The following is a 15,276-nucleotide window of genomic DNA, read 5'->3' as shown; positions in this document are numbered from 1 at the left end:
CCTGTTCCCCTACCTTATTACTCTACATTTACCCCTGACTAATGCACCTATTGCTACACATCCCTGAACACTATGGGCAATTTAGCAAGGCCAATACACCGACATTGGACATCTTTGGATTGTGGGAGGAAACCTTCACAGGCACAGAGAGAACGTGCAAACTTCACACAGACAGTCCACTGAGGCTGGAATCGAACCTGGATCACTGGCACTGTGAAGCAGCAGTGCTAACCACTGAGCTCTGTATCACAGTCAGACACACAACTGTTGCACCATAAGCCCATGCTTGGCTTGTTTGGACTTTCAGGTAGCTTTCAACAAAGTCCCACACAAAAGATCAGTGTTTAAAATTGAAGCGCGTGTGACTGAGGGTTGTGTATTGAGATGGAAAGAGAACTGGCAAATAAGAAACAACAGTGAGAATAAATGAGTCATTTTGCAAATGGCACTCAGTGATTAATGGGGTACCAACAGGGCATCAGTGGTTGGACCCCAGTTATTCACAACATATATTAGTGATTGAGATGAGGCAGCTAAGTGTAAGTTTGCAGACAACATAGAGCTGGGTGAGATGGTGTATTCTCAGGGGGATACAGGGGTGCTTCACAGTGATTTGAACAAGTTGAGTGAGTGGACAAGTGCATTGCAGATGGACAAATGTGAATAAATTACCTGCTTTGGGAGCAAAAATAGAAATTATTTTTATCTAAATTATGAGACTAAGGTCAGTACATTTGTGGATAGTGCCGAAGGATGTTGTGTGTTACAGAGAGACACAGATAAGCTGCAGAGCTGGGCTGACAGGTGGCGAATGGAGTTTAATGCAGAAAAATGTGAGATGATTCACTTTGGAAGGAGTAACAGGCATACAGAGTACTGGACTAATGGTAAGATTCTTGGTAGTGTGGATGAGCAGAGAGATCTCGATGTCCATGTACATAGATCCCTTAAAGTTGCCATCCAGGGTGACAGGGTTGTTAAGAAGGCATACATTGTGTTAGCTTTTAATGTTAGAATGATTGAGTTTCAGAGCCATGAGGTCATGTTGCACCTGTACAAAACTCTGGTGTAGCCGCATTTGGAGCATTGCGTACAGTTCTGGTCGCCACATTATCGGAAGGGTGTGGAAACATTGGAAAGGGTGCAGAGGAGATGTACCAGGATGTTGCCTGGTATAGAGGGAAGGTCTTATGAGGAAAGGCTGAGAGAGGCCTGAGGCTGTTTTCGTTAGAGAGAAGAAGGTTGAGAGATGGTAATAGAGACATATAAGATGATCAGAGGATTAGATAGAGTGGACAGTGAGAGCCTTTTTCCTCGGGATGGTGATGGCTAGCACGAAGGGACATGGCTTTAAACTGAAGGGTGACGGATATAGGACAGATGTCAGAGGTAGTTTCTTTACCCAGAGAGTAGTGAGGGCGTGGAATGCCCTTCCTGCAGCAGTAGTAGACTTGCCAACGTTAAGGGCATTTAAATGGCCATTGGATAAACATATGGATCATATGGAATAATGTAGGTTAGATGGGCTTCAGATTGGTTTCACACATTGAGGGCTGAAGGGCCTGTACTGAGCTCTAATATTCTATGTCCCATCTACCTCCTTCATTTCCTACATGTTAACTTGGTGATTCACACTTCACATTTTTTACACAAAGTATTACATTTATTGCCCGTTTATCCAGCTTATCCCTGTTTGCAGCCTCTGTATCCTCCTCACAGCTTACTTTCCCACTGAGCTTTGTCTCAGCATCAAACTGGGACAATCCCACTCTATCCCCCCATCTCAGTCACTGATGTAGACTGTGAGTCACTGAGGTCCCAGCACTGATCCTTGCAGCACCAGTTACATCCTGACAACTGACAATGTCTGTTAGCTTTTTTCAGTAGAAGGATCGAGTTTCGGTATCATGATGTCATGCTGCAGCTGGACAAAACTCTGGTGCAGCAGAACTGGCAGTATTGTATACAGTTCTGGTCACTGCGTTACAGGAAAGATGTGAAAGCTTTGGTAAGGGTTCAGAGGAGATTTACTCAGATGTTGCCTGGTATGGAGGGAAGGTCTTACGAGGAAAGGCTGAGGGACTTCAGGCTGTTTCTGTTAGAGAGAAGAAGGTCGAGACTAGAAGAGTCTAGATTGGTTAGGGCTATGTCCGCTGGAGTTAAAAGAGAATGGGAGCCGGAGGGGGATGGGGGTGGGGGGGTGGTCTGGGGGCTGTGGGGTTGTGGGGATATCTTCTAGAAACCTATAAAACTCTAACATGGTTAGATGCGGGAAAGATGTTTCCAATGGTGAGGAAGCCCAGAATCCATTGAAGGGTATTGGGGTGAGCCATTTAGGGCTGACTTAATTGAGACATACAAGATAATTACATGGTTAGATCGGGTGGACAGTGAGATCCTTTTTCCGAGGATGGTGATAGCAAGCACAAGGGGACATAGCTTTAAATTGTGGGGTGATAGGTGTAGGACAAATGTCAGAGGTAGTTTCTTTACTCAGAGAGTAGGAGGGGGTGTGGAATGCACTGTCTGCAATGGTTGTAGATTCAGTAACTTTACGTGTGTTTAAATGGTCATTAGATATGGACAAGAATGGAATGGTGTAGGTTAGATGGGCTTCAGATTAGTTTCATAGGGCTGCGCAACATCGAGGGCCGAAGGGCCTGTACCGCTCTGTAATGTTCTATGTTCCAGATTGGGAAGGGGGTAGGTGCAAAGAGACCAGGATGCCCTTGTACACCAATCGCTGAAAGTAAGCGTAGAGGTGCAGCAGTTGGTGAGGAAGGCAGCTCCCTTTGTAGTGAGAGGATTGAAATACAGGAGCAGGAAGGTCTTGCTGCAATTGTACAGGTGAGACCACACCTGGGCTATTGTGTGCAGTTTTGGTTTCTCTATTCATGGAAGGATGTTCTAGCGATGGAGGAGTATACTAGACTAATTCATGGGATGCAGGGCAGATGTATGAAAAGAGTCTAGATTGGTTAGGGCTATGTTCGCTGGAGTTGAAGAGAATGGGAGCCGGAGGGGGGTGGGGGGGGGGGGGGGTGGTCTGGGGGCTGTGGGGTTGTGGGGATATCTCCTAGAAACCTATAAAACTCTAACATGGTTAGATGCGGGAAAGATGTTCCCAATGGTGAGGAAGCCTAGAAGCCATCTAGGGCTGAGATGAAGAGAAAAATCTTCACCCAGAGAGTGGTGAACCTGTGGGATTCTCTACCAGAGAGCAATTGAGGTTAAATCATTGAGTGTTTTCAAGGTTGAGTTAGATATAGTTCTAAGCGCTAAAGGGATTAAAGGGAATGGGGAGAACGCAGGGACTGGATACTGAGTTGGATGATCAGCCATGATCACATTGAATTACAGAACAAGTGGCCTACTCCTGTGTCTCTATGACCTTCCTTCCATGCAGCAGTACGGTGGCTTAGAGGTTAGCACTACTGTCTCACGGTGCCAGGGACCCAGGTTCGATTCCAGCCTTGTGTGACTGTCTGTGTGGAGTTTGCACATTCTCCCCGTGTCTGTGCGGGTTTCCTCCGGGTGCTCTGAAGATGTGCAGGTTAGGGTGAATTGGCTGTACTAAATTGTCCCATGTTGTTGAGGGAAGTATCGGTTAGGTGCATTAGTCATGGGAAATGTATTGGTCTGGGTGGGGTACTCTTAGGAGCATCAGTATGGACTTGTTGGGCCCAAATGGCCTGTTTCCACACTGTAGGGATTCAATGTTGACTGTAAGGTCAGAAATGGGGAAGTTGGCTGATGGTTGCACAATGTTCAGCATCATTTGTGACTCCTCAGATGCTGACTCTTTCAAAGCAAAGTACGAGTTGGATAACATTAGGCTTAGGCTGGCAAGGGACAAGTAACATTGTCATTGCCTGGCACTTGCGTGATGCCAATCTCCAACTAACCATACTCTGATGTTCAATGCAGTTACCGTCGCTGAATTCCCCATGATCAACATCCTGAGGGTTACCATTGATCAGAAACTGATCTGGCATAGACTACAAGACCTGCTTGGGGGCAGGCTATTCTTCAGAGAGTGACTCAACTCTTGTCCCCATAAGGTTGGTCCATATTTCTATAACGCACGGATCAGGGGTGTGGTGGAGTACTCTTCAACAACATTAAAGAAGTTTGACACCCTTCAAGGGTGACTTGCTTTGTATCAATGACTTCCACCATTCACTCCCACCACTCATGATGTACAGTAGCAGCAGTGTGTACCAACTATAAGATGCATTGTTACAACTCAATAATATTCCTGAGATGACCCCTTCTGTACTTGGGGCATCTACCACCTAGAAAGACAAAAATAGCAGATATAAGGTAACACCACTCCTGACAAGTTCCCCTCCAAGTCACTCACCATCCTGACTTATATCACTGTTGTTGGGTTAAAATTCTGGAACCCCCACGCCAGCAGCCGCACATATATATACTTACAGCACATGGACTGCAACAGTTCAAGAAGGCAGTTCACCACCACCTTCTCAAGGGCAACTAGGGACGGGCAATAAAACACTGGCCTCGTCAGCAGTGCCTACACCCTGTGGACGAAAAATCATTATTCTGCGATCCTGCAGCCTGTTCTTCCAATCAACTTGGAATTTGATTTCTCTGTCCATTAACCAAGGCATTGTGGGACTCTTTCCAGTCCAAGGTCTGCAGCGGTTCAGGAAGGCAGCTCACCCCCACCTTCTAAAGGGCAAGGATGAATTGGCAATAAATGCTGGGCCCAACTCGCCAACTCTACGAGCACTTAAATGGTCTCTAGATAAACATACGGATCATATTGGAATAGTGCAGGGTAGATGGGCTTCACATTGGTTTCATAGGTCAGCGCAACATCGAGGGCTGAAGGACCTGTACTGTGCTGTAATGTTCTATGTTCTCGCCAGCAACACCCACGTCCTGTAAACGAATAAAATTAAATCTATCCTCCTGGGTACCATATGTCTCACTCCCTTTACTCAAAACAAAAACCTGTCAATCTCAGTCTCAGTTAACTTCTCCGATCCTCGACTACTTTTCGAGGGACAGAGTTCCAGATTTCCACTTTCTTTCCTTTAAAGAAGTTTTATTTACTCACTCTTCCTTTCAGTTTCACGCCTCCCTATCTTCCGAACTGATCAAATCCACAGAAGCAATCAGAGCTTGAGTGAGACGAGAAGAGGAGAATCGAGGTCCACAGTAAGAGAATGCCAGGTTAGGACAGGTGGTCGTTCCTCTCATTCACCTTGAATCAGAGAGTCTGCCCTTCCCTGTCGCTTGACAGAAATGAAACTATGCTCAGCAGAGAAGTGAGGAGACATTGCTCAATATCCTGGTGCTGATAGTGAACTTGTTCAGGACAGGACCTGCTCTGTACAAATGAGGAATGTACCTTTTCTTGTAAGACTTGGTTTCAGTTTCAATGCTCCCAGTTTGTAAATGTTGATGCCGGCTGATTATAAAGGAATAAATTGAGCTCCACATACACTGCCCCACCTCCCCAAGTGACAAATGACAGATCAAAGGGGAACGTGTTAGCCCTCCTTCAAAGATTGACTGAAATTGTGAAATTTGTAGACAAGTTCTGTCACATTGACTTTAATTTACTGGACCCAGATTTTGTGGGAGTCTGCTGTGTCGTATTTGTGGCAATACCCAGTTCAAACTTTACTATTAATTGATGACTTTGGGACTGGAGGATGCTGTAGAAATGTAAGTCTTTGTTGTTAAAATTACTGCCAGGTCTTCCCATAACAAAAGCTGGTAGACAAGACGTGAGTAACTGTCGGCCCCTTAGCTTAGATTCAAGCATTTTCCCCACGACCAAAGTTATGAGATTAGATTAGTATGGAAACAGGCCCTTCGGCCCAACAAGTCTACACTGACCCTCCAAAGAGTTACCCGCCCAGACCCATTTCCCTCTGAATAGTGCACCGAACACAATGGGCAATTTAGCATGGCCAATCTACTTGACCTGCACATCTTTGGACTGTGGAAGGAAACCAGAGCAAACCCACACAGACACGTGGAGAATGCGCAAACGCCACACAGACAGTCACCCGAGGCTGGAATTGAACCTGGGTCCCTGGCGCTATGAAGCAACAGCGCTAACCACTGAGCCACCGTGCCCCCCCCCCCCAGTCAGCGAGGAAGAAATAGCAAGATGGCTGGATAGAAATTGTCCCATCAGGCAAACACAGCATGGGTTCATGAAAGCCAGATCATGTTTAAGTAATTTACTGGAGTTCGTTGAGGACATTATGAGTGCGGTGGATAATGGGGAACCGGTGTATCTGGATTCCAGAAGGCATTCAACAAAGTGCTGCACAAAAGGCAGCTGTGTAAGGTAAAAGCATTCGGTGTTACGGGCCATGTATTAGCATAGATGGAAGATTGATTAACTAACAGAAAGCAAAATACATTCAGGACAAAAGGGTATCTAGGGAAAGAATAGGGCCCTGCAAAGATCAGCAAGGCAGCCTATGTGAGGAGATGGGGAAGATACTAAACAAGTATTTTGCATCAATATTTACTGTGGAGAAGGACATGGAAAATATATAAAGTGGGGAAATAGATGGTGACATCTTGAAAAATGTCCATATTACAGCGGAGGAGGTGCTGGATGTCTTGAAACACATAAAAGTTGATAAATCCCTGAGACCTGATCAGGTGTACCGTGGAACTCTGTGGGAAACTAGGGAAGAGATTGCTGGGCCTCTTGCTGAGATATTTGTATCATCGATAGTCACAGGTGTGGTGCCGGAGACAGGAGGTTGGCTAACATAGTGCCACTGTTTAAGAAAGGTGGTAAGGAAAAGCCAGGGAACTATAGATCGGTGAGCCTGACATTGCTAGTGGGCAAGTTGTTGGAGGGAATCCTGAGGGACAGGATGTACCTGTATTTGGAAAGGCAAGGACTGATTAGGGATAGTCAGCATGACTTTGTGCATGTGAAATCACGTCTCACAAACTTGATTGAGTTTTTTGAAGTAACAAAGATGATTGATGAGGACAGAGCAGTGGATGTGACCTATATGGACTTCAGTAAAATGTTCAACAAGATTCCTCATGGTAGACCGGTTAGCAAGGTTAGATCACATGGGATACAGGGAGAACTAGCCATTTGGATATAGAACTGGCTTGAAGATAGAAGACAGAGGGTGGTGCTGGAGGATTGCTTTTCAGACTGGAGACCTGTGACCAGTGGAGTGTCACAAGGATCGGTGATGGGTCCACTACGTTTCGTCATTTATATAAATGATTTGGATGTGAACATAGGAGGTATAGTTCGTAAGTTTGCAGATGACACCAAAATTGGAGGTGTAGTGGACAGCGAGGAATATTACCTCAGATTACAACAGGATCTTGATCAGATGGGTCAATGGGCTGAGGAGTGGCAGATGGAGTTTAATTTAGATAAGCAAATCAGATTAGGACTTATATATACACTTAATGGTAAGGTCCTAGGCAGTGGTACTGAACAAAGACACATTAGAGTGCAGGTTCATTGTTCCTTGACAGTAGAGTCACAGCAAGATAGAATAGTGAAGAAGGTGTTTGGTATGCTTTCGTTATTGGTCAGAGCATTGAGTGTGTGAGATTGGAGGTCATGTTTCGGCTGTACAGGACTTTGGTTCGGCTACTTTTAGAATATTGTGTGCAATTCTGATGTCTTTCCATCAGAAGGATGTTGTGAAACTTGAAAGGGTTCAGAAAAGATTTACAAGGATGTTGCCAGGGATGGAAGATTTTAGCTATAGGGAGAGGCTGAACTGGCTGAGGCTGTTCTGAGATTAGATGACTTACGGTGTGGAAACAGGCCCTTCAGCCCAACAAGTCCACACTGACCCGCCGAAGCACAACCCACCCAGACCCATTCCCCTACATTTACCCCTTCACCTAACACTACGGGCAATTTAGCATGGCCAATTCACCTAACCTGCACATTTTTGGACTGTGGGAAGAAACTGGAGCATCCAGAGGAAACCCATGCAGACACGGGGAAAATGTGCAAACTCCACGCAGACAGTCGCCTGAGGCAGGAATTGAACCCAGGTCTCTGGCACTGTGAGGCAGCAGTGCTAACCACTGTGCCACCGTGCCGTTTTCCCTGGAGCGTCGGAGGCTAAGAGGTGACTTTCTTGAGGTTAACAAAATCGTGAGGGGCATGGACAGACCAGGTGTTTTCCCTGGAGTGGGGAGTCCAGAACTAGAGGGCATAGGTTCAGGATGAGAGAGGGAAGATATAAAAGGGACCTAAGGGGCAACATTTTCATACAGAGGGTGGTGCATGTATGGAATGAGCTGCCATTGATGGAAGTGATGGAGGCTGGTACAATGACAGCATTTAAAAGGCAACAGGATGGGCATATGAATAGGAAGAGTATAGAGGGATATTGGCCACGCGCTGGCAAATGGGACTCGATAAGGTTCGGATATCTGGATGACGGACAAAGGGTCTGTTTTCATGCTGTATATCTCTATGACTCTATGAGAGGGCATAAATGAATTTTTTCTGGTTGGCGATCAGTGTTAATAGTGTGCCTCAGGGATTCACAAATGACACTAAGGTGAGTGGTTGAGCAGAGGACACTGAATGTGTCTACAGAGGAATATAGATAGGTCAAGTGAGTGGGCAAGGGTCTGGCAGTTGGAGTCAATGTTGGTAAATGTGAGGTCTTCCATTTGTTGGAATGACAGCAAAAAAGATTATATTTAAATTGTGAAAAATTACAGCATGCTGCTGTGTAGGTGGACCTGGGTGACCTTGTGCATGAACCATACAAAGTTGGTTGTTATAGGCGGCAGGTAATTCTAACCACCGCCCCTTGACATTCAACGGTATTACCATCACTGAATTCCCCCACTGTCAACATCCTTGGGGTTGATCAGAAACTCAACTGGACTCACCACATAAACACAGTGGCTATAAGAGCAGGTCGGAGACTAGGGATACTGCAGTGAATAACTCACCTCTTGACACCCCAAAGTCAAACCACCATCTACAAGGCACAAGTAAGGAGTGTGATGGAATACTTCCCACTTGCCTGGATGCGTGCAGTTCCAACAACACTCAAGCAATTTGACACCATCCAGGATAAAGCAATCTGCTTGATTGGTACCACATCTACAAACATTTAATCCCTCCACCACCGGTGCTCAGTAGCAGTAGTGTGTACTATTTACAAGATGCACTGCAGAAATTCACCAAAGATCCTTCGACAGCACCTTCCAAACCCATGACCACTTCTGTCTAGAAGGACAAGGGCAGCAGTTACTTTGGAACACTACCACCTGCAAGTTGCCCTCCAAGCCACTCACCACTCTGACTTGGAAACATACCGCTTATCCCTTCACAGTCCTTGGGTCACATTCCTGGAATTCCCTCCCACTGGTATTGGTGGGTCAACCTACAGCAAGTGAACTGCAGCGATTCAAGAAGGCAGATCCCCACTACCTTCTCCACGGCAAATAGGGATGGGCTATCAACGCTGGCCAGCCAGTGACGCCCAAGTCCCACAAATGAATTTTTAAAAATTATGAAGGCAAATAGAATATTGGAGTTTAAAAACAGGGCAGTTATGCTGCAGCTGTTTAGGGAGCTGGTGAGGTCACACCTTGAGTCATCGATAGTTTTGGTCTCCTTACTTAAGAAAGGATTTATTGGCACTGGAGAGATGCAAAAGAGGTTCAATTGGTTGATACCAGAGTTGAGAGCGTTGGCCTACGAGGAGCAATTAAGTGGACTTTAGAAGAAAGAGGAGGTATCTTGTAGAGACATATTAAATTATGAAGTGAATAGATAGGATAGAAGCAGGGAGGTTGTTTCCACTGGTGGGTGAAACTAGAACAAAAGGGGATACAGCCTCAAAATAAAGGTTAGAGACAAAAAAAAAGATCTACAGATACTGGAATCAAAGTAGCCAAGCAGGAAGCTGGAAAAACACAGCAATCCTGGCAGCATCAAAGGGTGGGAGGACTCAATGTCTGGGTCAAATCCTGACAAAGGGCCAAATGGCCCACTCCTGCTGCTGGTGCATGTGTTCATCAGGCCCAGCCTCCTATCAATCAGACACAGTCCCCGCCCCCGTCAGTGGGTGTCAATCAGAGGGAGTCCCCGCCCCAGTCAATCAGAGGGAGTCCCCGCCCCAGTCAATCAGAGGGTGTCTCCGCGCATGTCAATCAGCGGGAGTTCCCGTACCTGTCAATCAGAGGGAGTCCCCGCCCCCATCTCTCCAGGGAGTCCCCGCCCTCGTCAATCAGAGGGAGTCCCCGCCCCAGTCAATCAGAGGGTGTCTCCGCGCATGTCAATCAGAGGGAGTTCCCGAACCTGTCAATCAGACGGGGTCCCCGCCCCCGTCAGTGGGTGTCAATCAGAGGGAGTCCCCGCCCCCGTCAAACACACCTGTACCAGGTAAATCTGTTTCTAAACTACTGCATGTGCTTTCAGCTCTTACACTGGATCATGCTGGATAGACAGGGAGGAACATTGGAAGGTTTGAAATGCTGTGTGCTATTTTACCAAAGAACGAATCTGAGAGTGAGTGGTGTGGGTCACTGTTACCTGGAACTGGTCCTTAAACTCCCTCGAATTGTTCTGTTTCTGAGACTCCCCTTCATGTCCCTCAGATACAGAACTCTGAGAATTCCTGCCTCCATTAGCATTAGTGTTTCTGGAATTCTGTGTGGAGAGTCTCTGTTCTGTGTGAACGAGACCCTCCTGTTGGGAAACTGGGATTGGGAGTGAAGACAGTGGAGAGTAATATTCATCCTGGTGTAACCTGGCCTTCCACCTAGTCCAAGGGAGAAAGGGAATTTTCTCACGTTGAGGTTTACTTGGTTCCATGTGTTGAGTATACTGTCAGGAAATTGTCATTATAAATACTACAAATCTGAGCTTTACACCTTCCACAGAAAGGAAAGCAGAGTTATAGATCAGAGCTTCTTCAAAATCTGGTATTGGGGTTTTAGATTTTCAAGCCAGTGTATTCAATAGAAACCTGGAAATAGAAAATTATTCCCAATAAAAGTGACCATGAAGCTGTTGGATTGCTGTAAAACCCCAACTTGTTCCCTCATGTCCCTTTAGGGAAGGGAACCTGCCGTCCTTACCCAGTCTGATCTGTGACTCCAGTCCCACATTAACCTGGGGGAGGTTTAACTGCCTGCTTTAATTGTCTGAGCACATCAATCAGTTTGTACCAAACCCCGAGACAGGAAAATCCACAATAAAACTGAATGGGCTCCTGAGCCTGGCCAAAACTGGCCATAAACAGGTCCAGGCAGTGGAGGGGGTCGTTAGGGCCGACTGCCTGCCCCTCTTCCGGGGTTATGTTAGAGCCTGGGTGTCCTTGGAGAAGGAGCACGCGGTGTCCACCAACACCCTTGAGGTAATTATATTACTTATAGTGTTGAAACAGGCCCCTCGGCCCAACAAGTCCACACCAACCCGCCGAAGTGTAACCAACCCAGACCCATTCCCCTACATTTACCCCTTCACCGAACACTACGGGCAATTTAGCATGGCCAGTTTACCTAACCTGCACATTTTTGGATTGTGGGAGGAAACCAGAGCACCCGGAGGAAACCCACGCAGACATGGGAGAATGTGCAAACTCCACACAGAGTCACCTGAGGCGGGAATTGAACCAGAGTCCCTGACGATGTGAGGCAGCAGTGCTAACCACTGTGCCACCGTGCCGCCCATATAAGAGATCAATTCAAACAGAAGCCACGCGTTCCGCGGGTATGGCAGCAACTGCGACAGTTCGGAAATGCAGGCAAAACCGCCCTGTGCTTGCTTCCCACCGCCACAATGTGAGGGCCATTGAGTCTGATTTGCTAGCACTGCACTGCGCCTTCGCTGTTGTCCCGTGGCAGTGCGATTTAAAAGCGACCCGCCCGAGCAGGAACTTGAACCCTGGACCCTCAGATTAAGAGTCTGATGCTCTACCGACTGAGCTACCCGGGCTCGTAATCAGGGAGAGGTGGGCACCGCAGGGAGTGGAGTGTGATTTCCCTGTCCAACTCTATTGTGATTTAATCCCTACCCTCCCCTTCACTGTTTGATCACACAATATTGCCCTTTGGTGTGAAGGGCAGTGCTTGTCACTGGCCACTCGGGTGTTTCCTTTAATCCTGGTGGTGGCAATTGAATAAAGATTCGTGCACCTTGTGTCTCTCACTGTGTCTCACACCTGCATACACACACACACACCATGGATGCTGGGGAAAAATAAGCCCTACCGCAGTTAGACAGTAGTGTGGGGAAAACATTAAAAAAACAAATAAAAAAAAAACTGAATGTGAGCCAGGCATCGCATCAGGACACAGCAATGTCACAGCCAGCCCAGCTGACCCTGTAAAGTCCCCCTCACTAACATCTGGGGACTAGGGTCCAACTTGGCAGACTGTGGGACATAGTCACACTGACAGAAATAACACAACATCCCAGACTCCCCGATCACCATCCCTGGGTATGTCCTGTCCCATCAGGGGTGAGGGCACAGTGAGATACAGTCTGGAGGGAGTGACCCTGGATTAAAGGCAGTGCAGTATAACATTGAACATTGTTGAAACACTTGCCTTTCAATGCTGTCAACTTCTCCACAGGAAAATCATAAAATTAAAATAATTTCAACAGCTGTTGTATTTAATTGAAGGGAAACTGCTGCTGGTCAGTGTCCAGTTCTCTCTATGGGAAAGCATGTATCCATCCCATTGTGGGGGTGGGTGTGTGTGTGTGTGTGTGCAAGGAGCTGTGGGGTGGTCTGCTGTGTGTGTGAATATTGGGATCTAACCTCCCACATCCCTCCAGGACTAGAATTACCTAGGGATCTGTTTGTACTGGGGCTGGTTCTGAAACACGAGGTGCTGAAGGTCTCTGCTGTTAGTTTTGTTTGTGTGTCCCAGTCTGTTAATGGCTTCACTCTGTCTCTAGGTCCTGGAGTCACAACTAGAAGAAGAGTTGGATTGGGATTTGCTGCTGGGATTGGTGCTGTTTTTGTTGTTGGAATTGTGGGTTACATTGTCCTAAAGCCACAAAGATGGTGAGTTCTGGAACGTTCCACTATTTCCATGGTAACCCTTTGATCTTTGTATAACATTGTGTGAAATGTTGCTGAGCTCTGTCCCTGTCCATTCCCTGAGCTGTGAGGATGCTTCAATCCAGCCTGTCATTGAGCAGCAGCATCCAGTCACTTCCAGCTTGTCATCCTCTCGCTGCTGAACAGTCCCCGTGGATTGGAAAGGAGCAAATATTATCCCACTGGAGAACCAGAGGATGGGGCACATATTGGGAATTTCAGGAGGTATTTGGGAAGGTGCCACACAATAGGTTGTTGTACAAGATGAGGGCCCAGGGGACTGGGGGGTAATATAGCATGGATTGAGGATTGGTTAATGGACAGGAACAGAGCAGGAACAAAAGGGTCATTGTCAGTTGTCAGGATGTAACTGGTGCTGCAAGGATCAGTGCTGGGACCTCAGTGACTCACAATCTATATCAGTGACTGAGATGGGGGAATAGAGTGGGATTGTCCCAGTTTGCTGCTGAGACAAAGCTCAGTGGGAAAGTAAGCTGTGAGGAGGATACAGAGGCTGCAAACAGGGATATGCTGGAGAAATGTTTGGGACAATAATAACGTGGGAAGTGTGAAGTATCCACTTTGAAAAAAATGGTGTTTTTAGTGTGAAAGGCTAGTGAATGTAATTCAGGAATTTGTAGATAAATCACCAACTTAACATGTATGAAATGAGGGAGGGAGGTGGGATGGTGGCCTTGATTGTCAGTGGGTCAGAGGAAGGAGATGTTACTGCAGTTTCGAGAGGATAGGGGTGAGACCCAACCTGGAGGGCTATGTACTGTCTCAGTTTCCTTCATTAGACAGAATCCTGGGATAAATGGATCTGTACTCACTGGAGTTCAGAAGGAGAAGTGATCTTATTGAAACAGAACATTCTGAGGGGTCTTATTAAGACAGAGGTGGAGAGGAATCTATTCTGAGGAAGTGATTCTGTGGAATTCTTTACCACAGGCTACACGAAAAACACAGGGGTTGGTCGTTTTCAGATCAGCCATAGACTAATTGATCGATTGGCCGAATGGCCTACGTCTGCTACTCCATCTTGTGGACGGGGCAGGTTCTGGTGTCTCCCGCTGCCCAGGTTGAAATTTTCTTCATGTGGGTGTGGATGCTCCATTGTTAAATCTGTTTCAGACTGAGATGGACAGATTTGAACATTCCCATCTTTTTTCCCAATCCCTCCGTGGCCTCAGCCCTCCCTATGTGTAACCACCTTCAGCTGTACAGCCCTCAGATCTCTGTGCTCCTGTCTCCCTGATATTTCCATTGCTGCCCCATTGGTGGCTGTGCCTTCAGCTGCCTGGCTCGGAAGCTCTGTAATTCCTCACCTAAACCTCTTTGTCAGTGTTTCTCCTCCCTCTGTGTCCCTCTGCCTCTCCTCACTTTCCTTGTGTCTGTTCCATCAAACCATCCAGGATTCACTCAGAAGTCCATCTTAGATTGCCTTGTTTCCCTCAATATCCACATCTCTATGCTTCCCTGCGTTTCCTCACTGTGGGAGGGGGAACTATCGCAGGGTTTCTCTCACTCTCTGCTCTGGCCCTCCCTCTGTCAGTCAGCACAGCTCCTGTGCAGTGTCCAGCTCTTGCCCATTGCCTCCCCAATAAGCCTCCTCTCCTCTACACTCTGTGCTCCATCACCGTGCAGCTCCTGTCACCCATTTTCCAGCTGCCATTGGTCCCCAGGATGTTGAGCGTCACTTCATGTGTCTGTGCTCCTGAACAGCTCCTTTACACATGTGTCCAAAGTGTTGGATTCTTCGAACCTGTACTCTGCTGGTTTCTCTTTCCCCTCGGAATTGTGACCAAAAACAATGCACTAGCAATCAAAAATCACGAATAGATCCTCTGACAGGGGTTACCATTTTGGGTGAAGCATGGAGCCTTGTACCAACAGCACCTGAGCATCAGGATGGAGTGGCTGGAGAACAAAACCTTCTGGGGAACAGGGCTGTCCAGCACTGACTGAGTTTCCACTGCACTGAGCCTGGCTCGGAGTGGCTGGGGCAGTCAGCCCAGTACTGTGGCAAATGACTAAGAACATCAGTTAGTTCCTGATGACATTATTAACTTGTTCTCAGTGTGGGTGATGCTGCCAAGACCCCACTTAACAATTCAATCATTTGTATGTTGTGAATCTCTCATGTACAGTTCCTTTTCTGTGTACTGTGTGCCAGAGTGTGATTCAAGGGATCCTGGTATTG

The 15,276-nt window shown here is 47.0% G+C and overlaps 1 protein-coding gene and 1 non-coding gene across 2 annotated transcripts in view; both read right to left on the bottom strand.

Moving 5' to 3' along the window:
- Positions 1-15,276, bottom strand: part of LOC140458880 (uncharacterized) — a 52,583-nt gene that overhangs the window by 25,652 nt on the left and 11,655 nt on the right. The window lies entirely within an intron of this gene.
- Positions 11,887-11,959, bottom strand: trnak-cuu (transfer RNA lysine (anticodon CUU)). The gene has a single exon. It is a non-coding gene; the product is annotated as a tRNA-Lys (tRNA).

This window comes from Chiloscyllium punctatum, chromosome 34 (assembly GCF_047496795.1).
Source record: "Chiloscyllium punctatum isolate Juve2018m chromosome 34, sChiPun1.3, whole genome shotgun sequence".
In the NCBI taxonomy this organism is placed as follows: Eukaryota; Metazoa; Chordata; class Chondrichthyes; order Orectolobiformes; family Hemiscylliidae; genus Chiloscyllium; species Chiloscyllium punctatum.
This window is presented reverse-complemented; position numbering and strand designations above follow the sequence as displayed.